Here is a 25,709-nt window from a genome sequence, read left to right as displayed (position 1 = left end):
AAAGTAGAAAATCAGTAACTAGGACTCATACTTAAACTACTCTGCTAGATTCTCAAATTCTTATCAACTGAGAACTTCATTTTTTTCACCTTAATAATTCCAACAGTGATCTTAATAACAGGAGTAATAAACACTATTGAGCACATACTATGGATCAGATACTTTTCTCTAAAGACAACCCTATGAAGTATTGTTTATAATGTCCATTTTACAGAGGAAGAAACTGAGGAACAGAGGTGTTAAATACCTTGCTCAAGGTCATATGGCCAGTTTGCAGCAGGGAAACTAACTCTGAACTCCACTGTCTCCACTTTATTATAGAAACTTAAGAGAAAACTAGAAATCAACCACGTGGTGTAAGATAATCACACCAGATTGTAAATGTAGTCTTGGGAAATATACTTCTGACTATATATTAAACTGAAGACAGTTATGACAGCAGTCTTCTCTATGGCAGGAATTGTTTGGTTCATTTCTGGAAATGAACGAACTTGCCTAAGTCTATACAACTAGAAAGCGACTTAAACTGGAGTTCCTGAATCCAAAAATCCCATGATCCTTGCATCACACCACTGAGTCTCTTCTCAAAGCTCTAAAAGTTCTGTTTTGCAAATCAGAGTTCTGATCTGGGTTTCAACATTCCCAAGTAAATAGTAATGTATATTTTTCCACTCTGATTATGTTAGAACATTCTGGTAACGTCAACCCTGAAGTTGGGGTTTTGGTGAAGGGGGAAAAAAAAGGAAAGATAGAAATTCCATTATTTGCTTTTCACAAAAAGCAAAGGCCTTAAAAATGGCATTACAGTAAGGACTGTGCTCACACGGGAGACTCAATGGTCATCTTTTTACAGATAAGTGAGTTTTCATCTTACATATTATTTCATTTAAGCCTCAAAATAATCAACACAGATAGACTCAGTACTAATATTCTAACCACTTTTAGTTACACCTAGAAAAGTCAAGGCTCGGAGAAATCAAATAATTTACCCAAAGATACAACAGGTTGTGGGAACAATGGAACTCAAATTTGTCTTCAGATTCCTAATATAAGTGCTCTTTTTACTATACCCAACTTGCTTTCATACTGTAATTAAATACTTTGCTGCCCTGTTTATCAAAATTTCCTTCCTATGCAAATCTGTCTACTTTTCAAAGCAAAAAAATACTGGTCTCCAAATTTCTAAATCATCTGAACTGTTTCTTCTTGATTTTTTCAAAAGCATAAAGCACAAATATAAAGGTTTCCCACAGAATGAAGTCAGCCAAAAATAAGCACAGTCCTTCACAGACCGTCTGGCTGGCAGATTTTAAAGGAACGCCCGCTTTTACTTAGCCCCCCCCCAATCTGATCCCTCTAGAGCCCTGCCTCTACCTACACCTCAGCTGTATAGTGTTCTGACGGTATCTGCTAATTCCTTCGGAGTCCTCGATAAGGATCTCACTGAATTCTGTCAGGTAGAACTATCACTTTCTTCAAAGTATGGTCATAATATTAGCACCTGGAATTAGAAAAGCACTTTCTTATCACATTGAAAACATACTACCAGGAATGGCTAAGTAAAATTGTATTTCCAGCCTTTCAGTGAGGCAGCCTGTGGTTTCAATCCTTGAATATCTCCCTCAAGGAACAAAGAAATGGGTAACAGGAGGCGAAAACATCTCAGGAAAGATGCTAATGCTGCAAGAGAACCACATTAGTTTTTCTTTTTAAGGGACTTCAGTGATAACACCATCATATTTTTGGTATCAGATGATCTCATCTAAGACTTCAATTTTTAATTTTAAGCTTAGCTTTTAGCTTTTCTAAACAGAGACACAATGTAAATTCTATTAATTGAGTACAAATCACAATTATCATTTACGCACTTCTCCACAAATCTCAAGTCTCTCCCTGGAAGGAAATTTTAAGTTTGGTGAGGTCGTGGGCCCTCAAAGCTCACTTGCGTATCACTGAGCCCACTGCAAGTTCTGACGGCCTCCAGTAAACAACACAGGTGCTTTCATCATTTAGTTTTATTATCTACAAGTGTTTGCACAGGACACAACGTAAGACATTTACAAAGCTAGTATTTTTCTAAAAAGTACAACTAAATCTGACTTCTTGAAACTTAGTCTAACAACTTGCTAGTTAGCCTAGAAAAAGGGACATTTTTTAAATGGAGTTGTGGGCTTCCAAAAACTAAATCGATTGCTCCCTTAATTTCTCATGCTATCCTTTTCTACCCGACCCCCTCCCCACCAATCTACATAAACACTTTTCTAAATACAGTGATTCTGGAAGAAACTTCCTATGTCTTGCCAATCTGGCTCATCTCATTTCTTGCTACTTCTCCGTCCCCTCACAACCAGAAACATCAAAATCCAGAAATATCCAACTGCCACACTTCAGCAAAAACATTGTGCTACTTCATGTTTCTGTGTCCTTGCACGTGCTGTATTCCTGTGGCCTGAAAATAGGCCTCCTCTTCTCCCCTTGGCAAATTTATATTTATCATTTATTTGTTTTTTGTTTGTGTAAAGATTGTATTTATTTATTTGGGAGAGGAAGGGAGTGCAAGAGAGAGCACAAGGGTGGGGAAGGGCAGAGGAAGAGGGAGAAACAGGCTCCCCGCTGAGCAGGGAGCCATGATGCTCCATCCATGGGCGATCTGATCCCAGGATCTGGGAGCCACCCAGGAACCCCACTTTTTATCTTTTAAAATGTAATTTAGACCTCACCTATTCCAAAAGGTCAATCATGAGATGGCCCTAAATGGATAACTTCATTTTGAACTGTGTGTATGCTACATTTAGTATCATGTATTGCTTTATGAATATGCATCTGCCTCATCTAATACATGATGATGACCTCGAGAGCCCATTCATCTCTTTCCCAACACCCAGCAGAATACAGGAAACACAGGAGCTGCTCAATGAATGTTTGCTGGATGAATGGATGTTGAAGAATAAAGAATAGAAATATGATGAAAAGGGACTGGATTTTTAGTCAGGAAATAAAAAAAGAAAAGAGGAGAATAAATGGAGGACAAGGATAAAAACAATAAAGCAAACTACTGGGACCAATTTGGATATTTCTTATCCAAAAACTGTACCTCTACCTGGTTCCATCCAAGCTAGGAGTCTCTGTGAATTTCACAGACCCTGTAATGCCTAAATCTAAAGTACTTTAAGGAAAACAACCGAACACACAATCGTGTTACCACTTTTCCTGAAACCACGACTCTAGCTCAAGCTACCATCCTCATGTGCCTGGCTTATTGCAACAGACTCCCAGTTAGTCTCCCAGCTTTTACCCTTTTTTAGAAAGTCCAGATCTGATTATGCTGCCTCCCTGCTTAAAAATTTTGTTCAAGACTTCCCACTGTTCTTAGTACAAAGAACAAAATGAGCAGCATGACTAAAAGGAGCTTGAGAGGCCAGCCCAACTGTTCAGCCCCATACAACACCACACTTCCCTTCAAATGTCCTCTATTTGGAACATTCTTCTCCAGTGCCTACTTAATTCATTCCCTCCTGGACGGTCACAAATCAATGGTTATTCTGTCCAATAAGACCTCCCGACTTCCAAGAAAATCTCCCTATCTATACACTCTCTTAGCCCAACGTATCCCACTGCATCACAGCAACAAAAATACTGTACAGCTTTTCATGATAAGATTAGTATCTATCTCCCCTCAACTAGATTATAAATTCTATTAGGGCTAGGACTACGCCTATTCTGATTGCTCACTTTCTAGTGCCAATGGAAACACACGTTAAGGAATCATGGGATACTTCCTTAACATAATTTTCTTAAAAAATCTCCCTCCAGCCAAAAGCCACCATTGTGTTTATGATCAAATCCATAAATGCATTCTCATGAATATCAGGAAAATGACAAGTTCATCTATTATCACTACTATTATTCAAAACTGTTCTAGAAGTATCGACCAATGTAATTAGTTAAGGGAGAAATAAGACATCTAAAAAATTTAGAAAACCTGAGGAAAAATTATCATTTTTAGAACTGGAAAACCCAAGATGGCCAAACGAAAAACTACTAGAAACATAAGAGAATTCAAACGGAAGTTGAGTTCAAGGGTGCCTGGGGTGGCTCAGTTAGTTCAGCATCTGACTTCGGCTCAGGTCATGATCTCAGGGTCAGGCTCCCTGCTCAGTGGGGAGTCTGCTTCTGTCCCTCCCCCTACTTGTGCTCACTTCTTCCCCCCCCTCAAAAAATTAAATAAAATCTAAAAAAAAAAAAAAAAAAAAAGTTGAGTTCAAATTAACATTCAATTCAAAAATTGAAGCTTCTCATATTTATGAACAAGAATAAGTGGAAATGTTAAAAAAAAAGAAAAAGAAAGGGCTCCATGTATACCAACAACAATAATAAAGATAAAAAGACTTTCGAATAAACTGTACAAGAAATATTTAGGATATACAAGAAGAAAACTTGAAAATCCTAGTAAGAGACATAAAAGATCAATGAGTAAATCTTAAACTTGGTTTTGTAAATATATCAGTTTTCCATAAATTAATATATAAACAGTACAATCCCAATCAAGATATTAATAGAATGTTTTGGGAGGAACATGATAAAATGACTTTCATGTCTATTTAGGACAATAAACAAGCAAAAGTAGTCTGGAGAGTTCTGAAAGGGAAAAAAGACCCATGAAAGGCTATCCTCCCAGGTAGGGTAGACAGGAAAATAAAGCAACTGAAAGTAAAAATGTCCTACTTATGGAAAAATCAACAAGGAAATATCAATATAAGAGTATAAAGAGCTCAGAATAGACCCAAATATGTATGGGGATTGAATATATGAAATTAATGGAGTTTATAAAATTAATGGTGAAAGATAGATTTTTCACTAAATTGATTTAAAGAAAAAAAGGTAATCTAGATCTTTATCCTCATTCCCTCCACAATAAATCCCATATGAATGAAAAACTTAAATTTTTAAAAATGAAATCACAAAGCAAAATAAAAATGTGTAAATCTTTTTTTAAATTTTACAATCTTGGAGAGATAAACAGGACAAAAGAGTCAGAAGCCATAAAAAGTAAGACTGACAAGTTCAATGACATAAAAATTCAAAATTTCTTATATTTCAAAAATAAATAAATAAACAAAATGAATAAAAAAGAAAGGACAAACTGGCCGAAAATATTTGCAACATATCTATCTCCCCACATGTATTCACATTCATTAAAATATAAACTCCCTAAGAGCAGGAATGTGTAATGTGGGTGTTATGTGTGTGGAGGGAGGTTCTCTCTGATGTATTCCCAGGCTAGATTAGTACTTAGTACATGGTAGATCGTCAATAAATATTTGTTGAATAAATGAATGAGCATTTGACACCCATACATATCAATTAGAAAAGATCAATGCCTAGCACAGGGCCCAGCACACCCTAAGTACTCAACAAATACCTGCTGAATGAATGAATCCAATAAAAACATGTCCAAAGAATAGGAAGAAAAAATCACTGGAAAGAAAAAAACAAAAACAAAAAAATGGCCAGGAAACATTATTAAAATGCTCAAACTCATAATATGGAATTAAAAAAAATGAAAGAGGGGCGCCTGGGTGGCTCAGTCATTGGGCATCTGCCTTTGGCTCAGGTCATGATCCCAGAGTCCTGGGATTGAGCCCCGCGTCGGGCTCCCTGCTTGGCGGGGGGGCCTGCTTCTCCCTCTCCCACTCTCCCTGTTTGTAGTCCCTCTCTCGCTGTGTCTCTCTCTGTCAAATAAATAAAATCTTTAAAAAAAGAAAAAATAATAAAATAAAATAAAATAAAAAATGAAAAAAATGAAAGAAAGAAAATCAAAACCACATTATACCATTTTTTAACTATCAGACTAGAAAAGAAATGTAAAGATAGTATTGGCAAGACCATTAATAAATAGTTTCCTACACTGTTAATGGAAGATTTAACTTTGGTGAAAAAACTGGCAACACTGACCAAAATTTAAAATACATAAACTCTTTGACCCAGTAATTCCATTTCTTAGAATTTCTCTTACTGATAAATTCACATACACTGTACATGAAAAGATCTATGTCCCAGAATATTTAGAGTGGCCTTTCTATAACAGAAGTCTGTCCACTTAATAGAATGCTTTATATTAAAAAGTATAAATCTTTTATATATTAAGACACATTAAATTACATTAAATGAAAAAATAAGTTGCAAAAAAGAATCCCATTTTTGTTTTTTGTGTGCATATGCATATACACATAATAAAATCTTTTAAAAATATTAAGACACTGTATTCAACTAGAATATACAAAAGTTTTAAGAAGAAAAGGGAGATAAGAGTATTCATTTCATTAAAAATATTTTGAAGGGAAAAATAAGCAAAGAAAATGAAAACAAAGGGAGGAGGAATAAAAGTACACAGAGTAAAATTTTCTAAATAGAGAAGTGGTAAGAAAACCTGGTGGCCCTAGAAATCCATAGTTATGATTCATATCCTTATTTCCAAAAAGGATTCTGAGCTAGTTTATGACACAAACACATGGACCATAAGCACTAAGAGGAAGGAAAGCGGGTCTTTCATGCTCACCATGTATTCCCAGTGCCTACTAGGCAGTAAGGACTAAGTAAATATGCGATAAGGTAAAGTTACAAGTGAGAATGGAAACCATATAGAAAAAGGGAAGGCTGGGAAAAGGATGATGATTATTACTGGGTGCCAAAATCTAGCTCTGATTTCCTAGCAGTCACAGTAGAAAGAAAAACCTGGATGCTACAAGCCAATAACCTTCCAGCAGTTACATAGGTTACTCCCCCCTGTGGGATGTGGTGCCAGAATTCCCCCAAACCAGATTCATTTGCATACTCTACCTCAGGTGCTGTAACCACAGTCAAAGACCTGGGAGCACTTCAGACACCGCTGAGACCACTGAGTACTCTGATGATGGTTCACCCCCTTTTCCCTAACACTAGTAAAAAGAAGGGACTTGAGACGGCAGACATTCCTTATCCTTCCCTATGTTGCTTCTAACTATTAAAGCTAGGAATACATAAAAGCTAGGACATAAAAGATAAAGGAGCTGGAAAAGGGAGTTTCAGATACAAAAACTAGTCAACTTTTAATTCCCTATATTAAGGAAGTAATTAATGCAAATAAATAAAATTGAGGGTAATAATTATTTGCAAATCACTCCACAGATTCAGTTCAGGATACATCTTTATTCCCAGATTGTATCCAGTTGATCTAGAATGGGAATCCCTCAAGAAAGAAAAAACCAATGTCTTCAAATTAGGTAGTTAGGTTAGAATCTCCTACCTGTTTGTCAAGGGATTTGATCAAACTTTTGCTTCAATACAATATCTAAGGGCTGGCTAACACCTTTTAACTCCAGTGTAGATAAACCACAGATTTGCATAAAAGCTACTGGAAGTACATGATTATCTAAAAGTTATACTAGTTAATCAGAATTAAACTAAAAAAAAAAAAAGGCATGGCCAAAGAGGGACATGCTTCTTAGAATATTATAAATATGCACAAAGAAGTCTTTTTAGCAATAAAACTAGGGATAGCTATGCTGTGTAAGACTTCAACACTGCGTGAACACAAAAGAACTGCATAACTTCTTTGCTTCCATTCTTATTTTGCAAAAAAGGAACAATTCTTCATTATGTAGACATCTCTCCCTGTATGCTCTGAGGGAAAAGGTTTGACTATTTCTACCATTTATATTATTTCAGACAAAACTGATCATTCCTGGGTTTTGTTCCTAAACCTTTGTAAAAGAAGAGAAAAAAATCACAAGCATCAGTGAAAAGTACACATTATTATTGCTGATCTGCTGATGGGCTTGTTTCCCCAAGAGTTTGAATACTATGATTCCATTTTCTTCAGGAAACCAAAAAAAATAGTAATCTTTCCAGATCAAACTTCCACCAAGCAGTTTTAGTACTACATTTATCATACCTAGCAAAACCACCAGAGGACAACTCCATCTGCTACAACAAAACAGAGAAAGATAAAGGTCTCCAAACACTTAATAGCACTTTCCCAAAAAAGGGCCATAAACCTAACACCACTGAAAGAGAAATGCAATCTGCACTTTGCAGACCGAGACAGGAATTGCTTCAATACTATCTTTTTCCCTCTTCCTCACCATAAAAACTACCCACCCCTAGTTGTGATGTACAGATCTACATCCCAAGACTCTTAGGAGATTAGGAACCCACAAGTGCCAACAAAGACAGGAAACAAGGACTTCTTTCCCACACAAGCTTTATCGCCATTTCATTTCAATAATTACATATTGAGTGAATACTGAAAAGAAAAGCAAAAAGTATGCCCACTCAGAAGCACAAGCAAGACAAAGTAAGTACAACTCAAACTAGACATACAATAACACAATCACCCCTGCCAAACCAAGGTTAGATGCAGAACACCTTAAGAGAATAGGAGAATGATCCCATCCATTTGCCTTAAATCATTCTTGGGAAAGAATAATTAAAGGGCCCATTATAAAGCAAACACCATATCAAAGATATGGGTTCACATATGAGTAAATACCCTTAAGAATCCATCAAAGCTGTGGTTTAGGGTCCGGAGGAAAAACGTTTACTAAATGCCTTCCTTGGGTCCAATTTAAAGAAAGGTAGAAAGGAAGGAACTTACTTTAAGGAATTTCACTGGGAAATGCAAGGAAAAAACAAACAAACAGAAGCAATTAGATAAATTTTTCAGCCTAAACTTTATTCTGAATCCTTTACATTTACTTTTTAGCTTTTAAAATTATGATTAAAATTTAGCAGGAAAAAGTAAAATAATGCAAATAAAATTAAATATCAATGACTCAAAAGATGGAGGGTTAGGAAGGTTTTTTTCTCTCTTCAAAAAAGGTTTGTGTGAAAAATTGTAAGTAGATGTTTGTTGGTCCTCTCTTTGTAATTGTGTACATTGTGGTATCATATAAAAAATTCAAGAACATTTAAAATTCAGACATAAGTAAATGGAGGGTCTATCAACTTTCATTTTTGTTGCCAATGGGAAAAAAAATCAGTTTAAGTTACTGTGGGATGTGGAGGAAAGAACAAAGAAAATAATCTCTTATTTTTTAGATGCTAAAATTTTGTCTTCGCAGGGTAGGGAGAAGTGCCAGGTGAAGATTCACATCTGCACAGATGCACATCTATGATTCTCAATGGAAAATAAGTGGGAAATAGTAAATGGTTAGAGTGTGAAACCACAAACAGCTTATTGCCATAGTACCTTTTCCCAAAACTCATGCCCCAGTTGTGACGTTCATATCCACACGACACATTCTACAAATTAAAATAAAAATCAGCAACTCCTTATCTTGGAATTTATTTCGAGTTTATTTTGGTGTTTAACTGTATTGCAAATATACTTAATAAGGGGTGTTTGGTGTGGACATCAAAATTATTATTCTCAAGTGCTACTTTCCCCTATTATTTTTAACTCTATACCCACATTCAATTGATAATATTTATAAATTCCCCAGTTCTCTCCCTTAAACAGCAAAACCAAAATGGGTATTTTTCTTCTGGAGTCCTTATTTTTCTTTACCCTTGTTACTACAGTTTTCCCATATCACCTTCCCTTCATAAAAACACTGTTGTATGTGCACATACTTTCTAAAATATCCTAAAATATCACAGCTCACCCTTTTAAAATCACAACCTCAATCTTCAAAAAACACATCACCATTTAAATCTGATATACAGATAAAGATCAAGAATTGCTCTTTTTTTTTTTTCTGATGAACAATCTCATTATCATAGGCCGCTGTGGTTAGAAAGGTAACACCACTGAAGTCAAGCAAAACTAAACTTGACCTTCATCCTGTCATAATCAGATGACCCACCAAAGGTCCCTTCCAATAACAACCAAAAACAGGAAAAGAGCAAAAACACACAAAAATAAATTTGGCTGAACTCCAGTTTTCATCACCATCCAGTTGGATGGTTTTCTGACCAGCAATAATCTTTATTCCCTTGGAACTTTACCCTAGTAAGGGCCAGGGTCAGAATATCTTTTTTTTTTTTTTTTTTTTTTTTGCCAGAAATTTCTTGCCAATATTCTCTGCTCTAACCTTTCCTTTCACAGTAATCCATCCACAGTAGTAAGCATTTCTAGAAACAATGTGCATAAAGGCCGGGAATATTAAGAATAAAGACAACAAACAAATGAAAGAAGCTTCATATATGACTACCAAAAAAACCTGGGAACTGGTAAGAGGCTCTTCTTTAGTGCTCTAAGCTACAGTAACAAGGATGTTGGTTTGTTTTTCCCTGCTGAACACACCAACATAAGGGAAAGAACTTCCTCTTCATTCTTCTTTCCAAACTACTGCCAATCACATTTGGAGCTAGAAATCTATAAGGATGAAACCAGACATATCTATCAGATTATTTAAATACCTGAAATTCTCAGGGTTGTTTGTTTTCCAAATATTCATTAGCATATCAAACTTCAGCATACTTGATTTTTATAAAAATCAGAGAAAAATTGGCAAAGCAAAATGTCATAAACATCAGATTTTCTTACAGACATCAATGAAATCTATGTGTTATAGTTAGACTATAATGAGTATGAGTTTGTTCACTTGGTTTGTTTTAAACATAATCTGAATTAGGTATAGAAAGCATCTTTCAGAGAGTTATCTTTAGGATAAAACTATTAAAACACACACACAAACCCCCCCATACACATACACACACATCCCCCACACTACTCTTAAAGGCCTTTAGTTAAAAGTTGTTGAGACAGATTTTTTTTAGCAACATGACTGAAGAAATGTATATATTCAGAGGGGTTAAAAATATTGACAAAATAAAAATCATCAATTCCTAACACATTATAATTCAGTAAAATACCCAATGATAGTTGCAACATCAAATAAGACTAAAGAGTATACTTTATTATTATTATTATTATTATTATTATTATTGAGCAATAAGCTGCATACACTGTTAGTCTTAGGTCTTAATGTTGAAAACTATAAACTATCAAAAGGTATACGTGCACACAAACTCTCACTAATCTTTTGTAAAGGCCCTTTTTTGGTATTTAAAAAGTTGTGACTAATTTATTTTGGAAAATAAAAAATTTAAAACACAAGGTAAAAGAGAAAACATACTCTAAATAAGACACACTTCGGCTCTTTTTTAATACCCAACTTCTAAAAGACCTTCCAAGGAAGATATTTTAGGTTTAAAACTTACGGTTTTCACTTCCGGTTCCAGATTTTCTCTTTTATTCCTATAGGTGACTAGATTCAAGCATATAAAACCAAAAACAAAATTGCTTTAAATTACGTATGTGAGGGCGCCTGGGTGGCTCAGTCGTTAAGCGTCTGCCTTCAGCTCAGGTGATGATCCCAGGGTTCTGGGATCAAGCCCCGCATCTGGCTCCCTGCTCCGCAGGAAACCTGCTTCTCCCTCTCCTACTCCCCCTGCTTGTGTTCCCTCTCTCGCTGTCTCTCTCTCTCTGTCAAATAAATAAATAAATTCTTTAAAAAAAAAAAAATTATGTATGTGGACTATTTTGGTCGACTAATTATTCTTTCTATATTTTGATTTGGGGTGGAGTATGTCATTAAATGGTGATATCAACGGAGCATGAAAAAAGTATTTCTACTGAATTTGTTTTTAAATAAACAAATGAAAGCTTTTTCATTATCCTAACAACCTAAACAAATGCCAGACTTGAAGGTATTAGTCCTATACAATATTTTAAAATCTTCTACCTAAAATGCCTTCTTTTTTGCTACATCAGGCTAATTCTTATAATAATTACATGTTGTCATGTGGTCCCTTCCTAAATAAGCCTCAACTTCCTCACTAAAAATTGAGGATAATATGCATTTCATGAGGTTGCTGTGATAGCCTGACACACCAAAGGTACTTAATAATAAATATTAGTTGCCTTCTTCTAGAAAATGCTATATTATGAAACTTTTTAAAGGTGATTAAAGCAAAGCTATTTCGAATCCATTTATTGATAAGGCCATGTGCAATTTTATGCTTTCCACTCTATTAAGATTGTCAGATTTTTTTCCCAAGGAAGCATGGGGGTGGGGGTGGGGCAGAGCACAGCAGACAAAAACTGAAAGAGAAAAACAACACAGATGTTGCCGCCCTTACTTTCATTCTCTTAAAGTATTTTTTGATAAGTTTGACTTTTTATCACTCTTACTATCTATTTTTCCAAGAAATACATTTTTCTTAGTTTTTTTTGTTGTTGTTTTAAGAAGTCAAATCTAAAACTAAACAGATATCCTATGCCAAAGTACACCTCAAAGCGGGTACCTTGGTTGCTGAACATTTTACAGTATAAGGCCTCAGTCTCTTTACCAAAAAAAAAACCCTTTAAAGATTATTGACAACTAAGCGTTCTCACAGTTATGAATTATTTCACACCTCTTGAAGGTTTAACTTGGTTAATTTTATATGCAAACATACTTTCTCATTCTTTACTCTCAATCCTACCGTTTTCTATGCCGCAAAATCCCCTGATGGCTAAACTTGCTGCAACCCAGCTCACTTCTCAACACCCCCTTTTCCACGCAAACATCCACCCCTCAAGAAGAGATGCCCCGCATTGTTTGTGCTGAGTTGGAAACAATACACTTCCACTGCGGTTAATTTACATCAGATGTTGCCTGGCCTGGGGAGCGGAGTGCTGTCTTTTTTACCCTCTTTCTTCTCCCGCTCCCGCCTCCCATTTTTAATTTAAATTACTCTTTTTATTTTAAAAACTTCCGGATGTTTTATTACCTTGGCAGCTTTACTTTGTCTCTGGACTGACTAAAGAAGGTAAGTTTAAACAGTTTTTGCCAGGTTAATGTCTCTTCCTTTTTTACACGTGTATCTGACAACCAGAATCCATAGTGTTAAAAGTGCAATATGATGTTGCTTTTCTACCACGCTAACTCATGTTGGACACAATTTCACTGTGTTTTGTAATCTAAATTACAAAAAAACAAAAATGTTATTTTATATGCAGTTAAATTGGCTATTCTCTAATCATCTTTATTAATAGCAACACATGTGCTCCTAAAGGATACAAAAGGATTTGATGTTTGCTTTTGCTGTTTTTATTTTTATTTTTTAGAAAACCCTACAATATTACACATGCAAATACAGTAAGTCATTGTTTCCTTGAGTAATATTTATAAAGTATTAAAATTTTTTAACTTTTGAAATCTAATACTAACAATACTTTATAGTATTTAAGTATACTTCATAGCCAGTTTTGCTTTGAAAGCCAAATGTCTCCAAAAAATAGTTTTTAAAAATTTTCCAGATATCTGAAAAAGTATAACTATTTTTAATAAAATTTATAATTAAAGCCATCTCTGAGACCAATATCCTAACCTTCCAATCAAATTTCACTGAACTATTTTAACTAAAATCAAGTTAAACATGTTCCATCAACACAGTTTAAAAATAAGGTATGCAAAGATTCCCAGCATATGCATATGACACAAATAATTAAGAACCACATTTCAAACTTAGAACACTTCCACCTATGAGGTTCCAAAACTATGAGTACATGGTTTTAACTTTTACTCTCTGTACTACTTTCTCTTCCCTTCTCAAACCAGCTCCCCCTGTACCCGCGACACACATATAATAGATCATTTAGGCCAGTGGTATTTTAGTACATCACCCCTCCTCCACTTAGACAGTCTTGCCTTTTATATCTCTGTGGAGGTTCCCATGGCAGCACTCACTTAACACCAATACTATTTCCAACTGAAATGAAAGAAGCCAAAATCTAAATGCTCCATTACCAAATTACCCACACCCTGAAATGAGTAAGGATTTTTTTCTATTATTTTTTAATGAAAAAGTAAGCTTCTGGAATTTCTACAAAAAAATAGTTAACTAATATTACAGAAATAACTAGGAAAACAGAGTCATTGTAGGTAATTTTATATATGCATATTATTACATGAGATTTGCATGGGCTTTTATTACATAAAACTGATATGCTGAGCCAAGAGGTTTACTCATTTATCATCATGAACAGTAAGTATAATTTTTACTAGTCCAGTCTACTGTATCAAATTTTTTTTTTTTTTTTTTTTTTAATGTTGGCTACATAGCTCACAAAAACCCTGGTGAGAAATTCTAACAAAACAAGCCAAGAAGCAATTCATGGACAGCAGGAGGCAATTCCAGAACACAGGCACAATCTATAAACAGAAACCACTACAGCTTTTTGATGTTAAATAAGTAGAAATATCAGTATACCACAAAGCTAAGAAACAGCCTGTTGTATCAGGTTTAAAAGTAAAATATTCAGGGTCAAATGTCTTGAGTACCTTTGTCTAGACTATTTTCGAAAGTACTACTTTCAAATTTTTATAATTTTTAAAACAAAATTCTCTCTTTGTAATACTGAAGTCTGCATATATTTAGTTTTAGTACAACACACATTCCAAACAAGTTATTCAAAATATAGAGACGTGGGGGCTTATGGGTGGTGTGTGTGTGTGTGTGTGTGTGTGTGTGTGTGAGAGAGAGAGAGAGAGAGAGTGTGTGTGTGTGTGCGCGCGCGCATGTGTGTTTAAAAGCAAAACATCAAGGTGGGAGGTCAAACATTTACTTTGAAAACATATACATTTCTTAAACAGGTTGTACACACTTCTAAGAAGCCTCACAGAAGAGACAAGAATATAAAATGAGAAAAATTTCATAAAGCTTTTTGATAAATGATCAAAGCTAAGCATTAAACATCTCTGCATGGTGAATACATTTTTTAAAAGGATAAAAATCAATAGAGTGTACACTGAACCTTATTTATTCTGACAACATATCATAGCACTTGGATAGGCTGTATTAAATAATTTGTTTCTGTACAGTTTATTAATATATGTGGGTTCATAAAATAGAACAATATGTATTTTAATTTAAAAATCATACTTTTATAAACTTTGTAATGAGGGGTTTTTTTCTTGCTTTTACATTATCACTTTCTTAAAATGAGCTGACTCAAAAGACTATAAAGACTCCCTCAAAACCAGTACAGGAAACTGCAAGAATTTACTTTGCCAAAAGCAGCTTTTAAGACATGAGCATGAACTGCCTAATGAATCTCATAGTTAGACTTGTGAAAAGGACTGACTTGCACCTTTCTGAGGTCTTTCTGTCTTTTTAAAAATTCCCATACAGTGGGACTGACACTTTTTTTTATAAGGGCTGGGGCAGGTGTGAGTGTGTTGGGGGAAGGGGTGATCTGAAATATTGGGGAGTTTCTGCAACATTTGTGAGGGTTTTTATAGGTAGGATCCTCTCTCGAGTATTTAGAAAAGCAAAACAAGAATAACTATTAAATGTTCATTTTACAAAAAAAAAAAAAAAAATAGCAATCCTTTGCAAATGTTTCAACATTTTACTTTCATTTCAATATTAACCACCTAAAGGCAAACATTTGCAGAGTTCAGAAATCCTTCCAGGTCTTTGGAGACATTTAATCAATGTTGATATTAGATATATTTTTAAGCCAACTTCAAAAGCAAAATCCAGAAAAAAGTATTATAACCTCTCGAACAAAAAAGAATTTAATTTAAAAACCTTCCTTTATCACAAGCAGGTTTGGATGCAATGCCACCTGGTGGCACAAAAAAACTCTTAAGTAGGCTTCGGTTTTTAGAAACTGAGCTGTTGAAGTTCCAACCATCCCTTTGACTACTCTACTCTCTCCCAAACAAGATATTCATCCCAGAGTTTAACAATAAATGATCATTTTATTTAAGAACTTTAAAATTTTTAAGCAATTAACTTCATGTGACAATTTCTTCAATGTTTAAATATCATAAAAGCAGCAAAGTATTTTTTCAAAAACCTAAATTATACCACAGCTTTAATTTTTAAAAGATGAAATGTTTAAGAATGGAGGGAGGGGGCAGGGATGGAGTAACTGAGCTGCTTTGTAAAATTACACTGTATAATTAATTCCATGGTAAGAATGTTTTTATGGTGTGTTTTGGTGACCTTTTATTACCATCAAGTTCACAATGCTGGTGGGCTGCCTTTTAATCCCTCCGCAGACAAAGGCCCTAAATAAACACAGATCCCTTCCTGGGAAAAAGTCCACTCTGGTTAAATGGTAAGGAAATGAGTAAATCATTAGTAATCTTTAAAGCCAAAGCTATAAACTCAAGTTACCTTAAGTTTAAATGAAAGTGTCCTGCAAGAGTTTCAAAGTTCTGTCACAGATAGAAATCTCCAGCTCTTGACTCCAGACTAGGCGCCAGCTGATAAACAAACAATTTAAGTCAAGAGCTGGAGAATTCCCAGCTTTTTCATTTAATGGCTTTGGCCAAGAGTATTTATTGCCTCCAGTTTTATTCTCACTTAGCTCTAAGAGGAAATTTAAACTCATCATTATCTTAAAGCCCCATATGGGTAGCAGTCAGCTCACCTGATAGAGCTCCTCTTACTCTGTACCAGTTTGAGTCTCTAACTAGAAGTGATGTAATAATGTAAACTAATTAACTACAGTTTTAGGTTGACTTTTTAACAGGCTAAATAAATTTTGTTCAATATAGTTTATATTCCCACTCGGGGTAGTAACAATTCCAAAAAGTTTAACTTTACAGTTTTACTCCAAACTACCAGCTAAAATGGAAAAGGACAGTGTAATCTCTCTCTCATTCCCCCACATGCTCCTGCCCTGCTTCTCCCTCTCTTGCCCTTGTCCACTAGCCCTTGAATACTATATAAACTTTTCTGAATCAAATATAGACTATTCCTATTAATTTTTAAATATCCAGTGTTGTTCCATCTATTTCCTAAGAGAGCAGTGTGCAAGATTTAAGATGTAAATGTCTTATCATGAAAAGCTGTTGATTTTATACAAGTACTAATAAGAATATAAAAATACATCCTGATTAAAGATCATTAGAAACCATCAAATTATAATGCTATGTTTTAAAATTAGCTATTAAAGATTACAGATCTCAAAGTCACCATGCTGTTGCTTTTCTTCCTTTCTCAAAATTATCATTTACTTTTAGAAAAAAAAATCTCACCTCTACTTAGGATTTTATGTCGAAATAATTCTTTTAACTATTGGAATGTTTGCAGATATTTGACAGTTACAATAAATCAACTATTCTTCTTCCTCTAGCTGCCTAATGAAAAAAATTTGCTACAAGAAAATGCTTATACCCTAAAAATAGCTTTATAGGTAAAGGGTTAATAAAATATGGCATTTATGCAAAGAAAAATTCTCTCCCTCCCACTTCTTAATTTTCAGAAAGTTTTATAAACCTATTTGGCAGGAAAAGCCAATTAACCATTTCAGTGTCTGCCAAGACTATTTTTCTACTCTTTTAATATATGTGCATAGTATGTCAAAAATGTTGGCCACTTGAGAACAAGTATTACCCTAACACGTAAGAATTAGGGGAAATACAATGTAATTAATGATAAAACTATTTGTAGGCCGAGCTTCATATTATGTTTAATTTTTAAAAAACCTCCCTAACAACAATGCTGTCTCAAAGACCACAATGGATGAACGTTCAGATGACCATAACTAACAGTCAATAACTCAATAAAAGAGATGTCATGGACAAATCTTAAAATTGTTAATACCCTTCTAAAAAAGTCCACATTCTCTCATATTGATAGAGGTAATCTGAGCTAAGTACAAAACACCACCAACAAAACCCTTTACCTTTAGGTCAAGTTAAAATCACTTCAAGGAAGAGAGAAGGTAAGTGGGCCACCATACCTCCACTGGCCCTGAGGGAAGGGTCCTTACTATGAAATGTGCCTTTGGATTTAAAAATTTTCACAACTAAAACACCCAAAGCAATGCAAAACAAAATAGAATCATACAGCAAATATAGAGAGAGGATTTAAACTCTACTTAATCTACTTTTCATCTGCTAACATTACCAAACTTGAAGAAAATCAGACATCTAGAAAACCACAAGTAAGTCTGATAATGGTTTGATGGCAATGACAAGGCCCTTGTGAAATTCTTAATTCCATTTCCTCCTCCCACTTTACCCCCAGTGCTATCCAGGGATCACAAGTGAAACAAATAAAGACATAATACGCAGGTATAGTGGAACTAATTTCACACTGCTTAGGAATCAACAGATGTTAATAAAAAAATAAATTATATATAAGTAATAGCTTCATGGGATTTATTTGCTAAATATACTTGACCTTTATATAAACACCACTAGGCAGTTCTGAACTGTGACCAGACCCAATTGTGTCTGGTCTGACTTACATCCTGAATGGCAATTAAAGGACATTAAAAATACCCTAGGATTACTTCAGACAGGACCCCTGCCTTATCCATGCACTTTCCAACATAACCAGGTGAAGAAAACACAGTATCCCTCCACCACAGGACAGAGCCTGGCAAGAGCAACCCTGATAATGGTTGCTTGACTAGAAACTGCAATGCAATTAAAACCTGGCCTCCAGATTGGGAGATGGGGGAACCGCAACTGCAAGAAAGTGAATTCTTAGAAATGAACTAGGTTGTCATTAGCAATGATAATTATTACTAACAATAAATGATAACAATAACAAGACTGAATGAAGTGATCACCGTGCCTTCTCTAACCCATTCTTCTATTTTCTTAGGAGACAAATTATTAAAGCTGCCTCAACTATGTTACTTTGGGCAGTGAGTCAGCAGTCTTCTCTAAACGTGTGAAGAACTCGTTAACACCTTATATAGGGACTCCTGTCCATGACAACTGTGGTAGGGGAGACTTAGGCATGCCGAAGAATGTAAAAAGAGGTTTTTGGGGGGCACCTTTTCTTAGGGACTAATTTCAAAGAAATCTCTGGTATTTACCAAACATTTCTGAACTAGTGCAAACTGGAGAAAATCCTACACAAAAAGGATACTTACTGGATACAAGGTGATAAGTAAAATTATGGGTAAATGTAAATGGCTAACATAATTAACCCATTTTTGGTGTGTTGGTATTGATGAAGCTTACGTCATTTTTAAGGAAATGGATTTGTCCATCAAACAAAATTAAAGAAAATTTTAATTATTTGAATTACTAAAGCTTTAAATACCACCAGAACAGACCAAGGAAAGGCTTACTTTACCTAATATTTTTCAAGACCGAATAATTCAAGTCTCTCCTACAAAAGTGAGTGCCACAAAATGTCCTTTTTTCTTAACTTTTTTTTTTTTTTTTTTTTTTTAAGTAATCTGTATGCCCACCATGGGGCTCGAACTCACTACCCCAGGATCAAAAGTCCCATGCTCTATGGACTGAGCCAGCCAGGCACCCTGCCACAAAGTGCTTTTAAATTTTATAATAAGTTAATAATGTAAAAAGAACTAAAAATCATCACAGTACTACAATTCTTTAAAGGGAAGAACCCATGAAAATGAATTATCTTAACCCTGTTAAACCAACTTATTTCAAAACATTAAAAAAAATAAAATCTTACCGACGTAAGACTAAAATGTAAGACTAAACACCACACCCAATACTACTGTGTAATCAAACAGCCTGTGAGAACATGAAAAAAGACCTATTGTGTGTGACAGCCCTTCCCTCTCCACACATTATCAAATAAGGCAAATCCAGTTATATGAAATTTGGTAACATAATTTACTTTTGGACAGAAATAGCAATGTTTCAGCCCAAAGCCAAGTAAAATTGCCAAGTTATAAACTTCTCTAAGAAAACGTTCTAGTAGAAATGCCAACAGACCCTTAACTGTAATGGTGTTATGTGCCGAAATAGAAGTAATTTTTGTTTTTGTGGTCTCTTTACCATAAATTAGATACAGATCTAGTGGAAAAACAGGGAAAAACAGCAGATACCAGTTCAGTGAGCAGTTAAGGCCAAGACTACACATTGGGTTTTAAAAACAATAATGGAGTCTATGTGAGACTTTCATTGAGGAATTTAGCAAGCAAGTCTAACGCTCTAACAGAAACGCCTTAATAGATTTTGTGCTTACTGTTACTCCCTATTCTAAGAATACCTCGAACAAATTACTAAAAACCCAGCCAAGCAGAGTATAAAATTTGGTTTCCTGGTAGGGAACTGTTACACAAACACATACACATCAGTTCAATTATTTAATTTTGACATTAATCCCTAACTGGAGCAATACAGTTTAGCAAATCAATGAGGCTTGCCATCCCGGACAGCCTTGGGCTAACTACAAGTGCCACTTTAGAGTCACTTTAACTCAAGGTCTCTGTGTAACTCTACAGACATAGGAGGCAATCAGTGAATTTATTCTTCAATTATCCAAGCACAGTTAAGTGCTATAATTACGCCCTTGGAGCAGACTGAACAGTATTTGGTCATTAGTCACAAACGATAGTTTTTAATTTGCTTTATGTCCAGCATTCATTATATAAGAGAACTGATCGCATTGGAATTAATCCTGTAGTAGCAGACCCTCTCTCTACACTTAAAAAAAAAAAAAAAAAAAGCACATATCCAGAACAAGGTGACTAAACGACGGACATGTGACATTAAAGAAGGATTACAACTTTCATAAAGATGTGATTTACACAAGACAGGTAAACAGATTAGGGCATCATATTTGAGGCCAGGGTCATGGGCTAATTTATATAAAGCCCAGTTAGCTTTCCTTTGATAACCACAAACTGATAAACAAAGGCATGGTGTCAGACATATGGGGAGTCAGTGTAAAGGTGAGTTAATTTAATAAACACTGAGCGCAATTACCTGCTAAGTCCTGGTGATACAAAGATAAATGTTTCACAAACATACCAGGCTTCTTCATACCTCAGAGCCCATACAGAGCAGTCTGCTCCACTGAAATACTCTTCCCCTGAAGTTGTGCACTCAGATATCTGCTTAATGATCACTTCCCCAGAGAAGACATCCTGTCCATTCTATGTAAAAGGACCTTCCCCTGAAGTCTTTGTTTCATTAAATGTTTACTCTGCCTTTTTTTTCTTCATAGCACTTCTAATTGAAATTATTTTTGTTTGTTTATTCTCTCTATTCCTACTAAATCACAATTCATGAGGCAAAAGATTTTGAATATCTTCAAAGCACTACCTCTAGTGTCTAGACCATACCCACCACATAAAAGTACTCAATAAATGCTTGTTGCATGAAATGAAGAATGAAGCGTGTCCCTTGCAATCAAGACATAATAGTAAAATTAGATAAGAGTATATAATCAGAAAACAGTATATAATCTTGTAAGAATTATATAAATAGAATAATATTAAGTACATTTCAGTGAAGAAAAAATGAAGACCTTCATTTTTAGAGTTACCTTCTTTCCCTAAAAGTTCTAGGCTCTTCCTAATATCAAGTGAATGTCTCTGAGTTTATTAACAGAAGTATAACAAAACTGAAACTAAAGGTGATAAGAGAATTATATAAGCTAACCAATTCCCTTTCTTCCTTGCTTAAAGACTATTTACTAAAGAACTGTCAAATCTAATTCCAAATTCCACTGGTTCCCCTTGGATGTAACTGGGAATCATTTATGAGGTTTCTAGGTAATCTTTAATATAAATTTTCCATTTCCAGAATTAAAAATTCTTCTGTTGCCCCAAATTCAACTGTGTAAGTCAAATCAGGTGTTACCCTCTCTCTAAATATCCATACAGATGAATATAAGGTAAAAGTCAAAGTAAGTTTTAGTAGCCACCCCAGAAAGGACAAAGACAGTATTTCTTTACAATGCCCAGCATGTTGCTATGGTCAAACTGTTTTTTTAAATTTCAATTAATCAACATATAATGTATTATTAGTTTCAGAGGTAGAGGTCAGTGAGTCTTATATAATACCCAGTGCTCATTACATCACATACCCTCCCCAATGCCCATCACCCACTTACCCATCCCTCCAGCAACCCTCAGTTTGTTTCCTATGATTAAGAGTCTCTTATGGTTTGTCTCCCTCTCTGATTTTGTCTTATTTTTTTTCTCTCTTCCCCTATGATCCTCTGTTTTGCTTCTTAAATTCCATATACGAGGAGTATCATATGGTAATTGTCTTTCTCTGATTGACTTACTTCACTTAGCATAATACCCTCTAGTTCCATCCATTATGATTAAACTGTTAAGAGTTCCCTTTCTGGTTGCTAAGTACCGGGAAAACTGCTGTGCTACATTATTTTGCACTTTGTAACAATTTACAAATCATTTTATTAGTATGTTTTACTAAATTCTAAACTTCTAATGTAAGAACTTTTACTTTAAGTTGCTCTGAATATATTCTACTTCTTTTATCCTACCCCCACCCTTGTGATCATAATCACACTTCCCAATGGCATCTAATATTACAATATAACATTCTGAACACAGTAACTACTTATCTTACTGATGTTAGAATATAGAGGCAGTTACTTGAACTTCAGAGAGAGGTCAATAATCTGGAGATAAATAAACTGGAGAACAGCCTGGGAGTGAGAAATAACTGCAGGACGGCTCAAAATATTTAACACTAACCCTGAATTTTAAAAATAGAAGATTCTTGATTCAATCAACCATACTTTATTACATGCTCACCAGGAGATATACACTGGAGATAGAAAGTTGAGAAAGACATGGTATCTGCCTTCTTCGGAGTCTAGTAGTAGAAGAAACAGGCACAAACATAAGCATAACACGGTGGTCCTTGCAGTGGCATAGATACTATACTATGGGGACATAGATGAGAGCCATGGAAAACAGCTTCACTGCTTTCAGGTATAATCCTGTTCAACTCCAAGTCCTTATACCTCAGAACAGATCCTATCCTAGTCAAATTCAAACATATTAGGAATATGTCAAAATATTACTTTACTTTCTCTTTTCCTGGACATTTATTTGATTAAACAGCACCAGCCAGTGGATCCAAAACAGGAAAGACCCAAAAACCCCTGGTTCAAGCCATCCGCAGAACAACAGACTCCTGATGGCCAGTTAATAAACATTCTAGGATGGGGTCAACACAATAAGACTGATCTGATCTCTCCAGAAGTCTCCTGATTTGAGAATAATGTCCTCTCAACCATTTCTTCCCAAATGACTCTGGAACAGAAATGTTAGGCCTCTCCCAGGTCAGAAGCTAACCTCTGAGAGTTAGAAAAGAAGGCAATTCTCCCCTCACCTCCCCGCCAAAAGTTTCACTACATGGCAGTGCCATAGCTAGCAAGACAGAAGACAGAGGACCAGCCACTAGATAAAACTGTTAGAAATGGGTTAATAGTAGGCCATTGCTTTCAAAAACAGAAAGGCTACCATACCACAGGGTGGGACTAAAGGGAAGAAGGTCTGATGGGAAGATCCTTAGACTGAGTTGGGAGAGTAAGATTCTAATTCTAGATTGGCTATCAAACTGGAGAACCCTAGGCAAGTCACTTAATTAACATCTTTGGATCTCAACTTCCCAAATGTAAAATAACAAAGTCAAATTAAATTACTGCTAAAGTCTCTCCCAATAATAAAACTCAATTCTAAAAGCAGAAAAGACACTTAAAAGCTAGACGTACTATTTAACCCCCAGCAGTCCATGAGAACACCATAATGAGACTTACTGAATTTTTACCAACTTACTTTTCCGGATCTTACTAAATATGGGTATCTCATACCAGCTCACCAGGGCAGCTACTTAGGTAACATTTAGGCAAACATTCTCCTTTGTAATCAGGAATAGAGAGATATAAGTCTGGGACCTGTTTACAGCAAACAAAACTCTTTTCTGGACTGGCTTAATAAACTTCATTTTGGCAACTCAGCTTTGGCATTAAAGTTGGCCTTTTATGCTAACTACAGGACTATCATTCTCCTTCGGAAAGGGTTTATAACAGACTAAGTAAGCACAGGTAGCACACTAATCGATACATTAAGTAACAAACATTTGTACGTAACTATGGCAATATCAACTATATTGGCTCTATCAGTTATCTACTGCTACACTACACCCCCAAACTTAGTGGGTTTATTTGCTCACAATCCTATGGGTGAGTAATTTAGACTACCTTAGCGGGGCAGTTCATTTGCTCATCAGGCCTGAGGTCACTAATACAGCTGCAGTCATCTGGGAACTTGACTCTAGCTGGATGGTCAAGATGGCCTCATTCCCATGCTTGGTGGTTAGCGCACGTCCCAGGTGGCTAATCCAGGCTTCTCTACGCAACAGCAGAAGAGTCCCCGTGAGCAAGACAGGGCAAGACTCAATGTACAAAGTGCTTTTCAAGTCTATCCTTGTGTAACATTTGCTAACATACCACTGGCCAAAGCAAGTCAGATGGCTCAAGTCAGAGTCAATGCAGCACATGGTCACACAGAGTGGATTCAGAGATGTGAGTCATTAAAGGTCATTACTATAACAATGTACCATACTAGCTGTTGGCTATTTTTAGCACTGTACTAAGATGGATGATTTTATAATTTAAGGACAACCTTCCATTTAGCAATCTTTATTTTCCTCTTAGAATAAATTAGAACTTTATAGAAAATAGTATTTCCTAATGCAGTGGGATGTGAGACAAATCTAGTCTTGGTCTTGAGCAAATGATTGGTTTCTTCAGTCCAGCCTTTCTAGAAAGTCTCCAACTAGAAACTAGTCTTCAACTACAAATTACATATGTACGTGTATATGTTTGTGTGTGTGCAGGTGTGTGTACCATTATTGATTACACAATAATTTTGGAACTTGCAAAATTATGGAAAATCATAATACCCATAATACTACCATTCCAAAATACCCAGATACCTACTATTAAGATTTGATATAATAATATGCTTTTAAAATTTTATTAGTGAGAATCCTTGTCCTCCGATTGAGATGATCATATGATTTTTAAGTATGTTAATGTGGCGAAGTAGATTTATAGATTTTCTAATATTAAGCCATTTGAGTACATAGGAGATAAACCTGATTGTAGTGTTTGATCTCTTTTATACACGGCTGGATTTAGTTTGCTAATGAACTTTTTAAAACTTTTTACTTCTGTATTCATGACTGATATACACCTAAAATTTTCTCTCTCATTTCTCTCTCTTTTTGATTGAAGTATCAGAGTTACAGGTCTGGTAGAATGAGCTGGGAAATGTCTCCTTTTTTTCTATTGTCTGGAAAAGTTCATATAAAATTGAAATGATCTGCTACTTGAAACTCTGGTAACATTTCACTTGTAAAAAATCATCTGGGCCTAAAGTTCCCTTGTGAAATGACTTTTTCTTTTTAACCACTTCCTCAGCTACTTTAAAGTTAAAAGATGATTCAAGGAGGGGCGCCTGGGTGGCTCAGTCAGTTGAGCATCTGTCTTCGGCTTGGGTCATGATCCCAGGGCCCTGGGATCGAGCCCCACATCGGGCTCCCTGCTAAGCGGGAAGGCTGCTTTTCCCTCCCCCTCTGTTGCTCCCCCTGTTTGTGTGCTCTCTCCCTCAAATAAATAAGTAAGTAAATCTTAAAAAAAAAAGATGATTCAAGCTAATTAATTACTTCTTGAATCTGTTCTGAAACGTTAAATTTTCTACGAATAGCTCTAGCCCTACCCACAGCAATTTGGACCAAAAGTTCACAATTCTTCAAAGTTGTGACATCCTTTCACCTGAACTTAGAACAAGCAACATATTTTGAGAATACTAAATAACAAAAGTGAGTTTTGTTCTTTGTTTTCAATGAGGAAATTGAGACTCCTTGTAACAGGTCTAAAAATAACTAGATATATCTTGGGTACCACAAAACTGTAATTGCTATTTCTGACAAATAGAAATAGGTGTGCAT

General features: G+C 35.3%; 1 protein-coding gene and 1 long non-coding RNA gene across 2 annotated transcripts in view; both read right to left on the bottom strand.

Annotated features, from left to right (window-relative positions):
• The window catches only part of HIBADH (3-hydroxyisobutyrate dehydrogenase), a 105,407-nt gene that overhangs the window by 56,272 nt on the left and 23,426 nt on the right, over window positions 1-25,709 (bottom strand). The gene's annotated exons all lie outside the window — the stretch shown is intronic.
• On the bottom strand, window positions 1,754-25,688 carry LOC135362094 (uncharacterized). Its single transcript, XR_010406453.1, has 2 exons — window positions 11,206-25,688; window positions 1,754-10,357 (listed from the first exon to the last, which is right to left on the bottom strand). It is a non-coding gene; the product is annotated as an uncharacterized LOC135362094 (long non-coding RNA).

This window comes from Mirounga angustirostris, unplaced genomic scaffold, assembly GCF_029215605.1.
Source record: "Mirounga angustirostris isolate CCGP_5_RB_7025 unplaced genomic scaffold, mMirAng1.0.hap1 SCAF_12, whole genome shotgun sequence".
Lineage (NCBI taxonomy): Eukaryota > Metazoa > Chordata > Mammalia > Carnivora > Phocidae > Mirounga > Mirounga angustirostris.
Note: the sequence above shows the minus strand (reverse complement) of the source record. Positions and strands in the feature narration are given on the sequence as shown.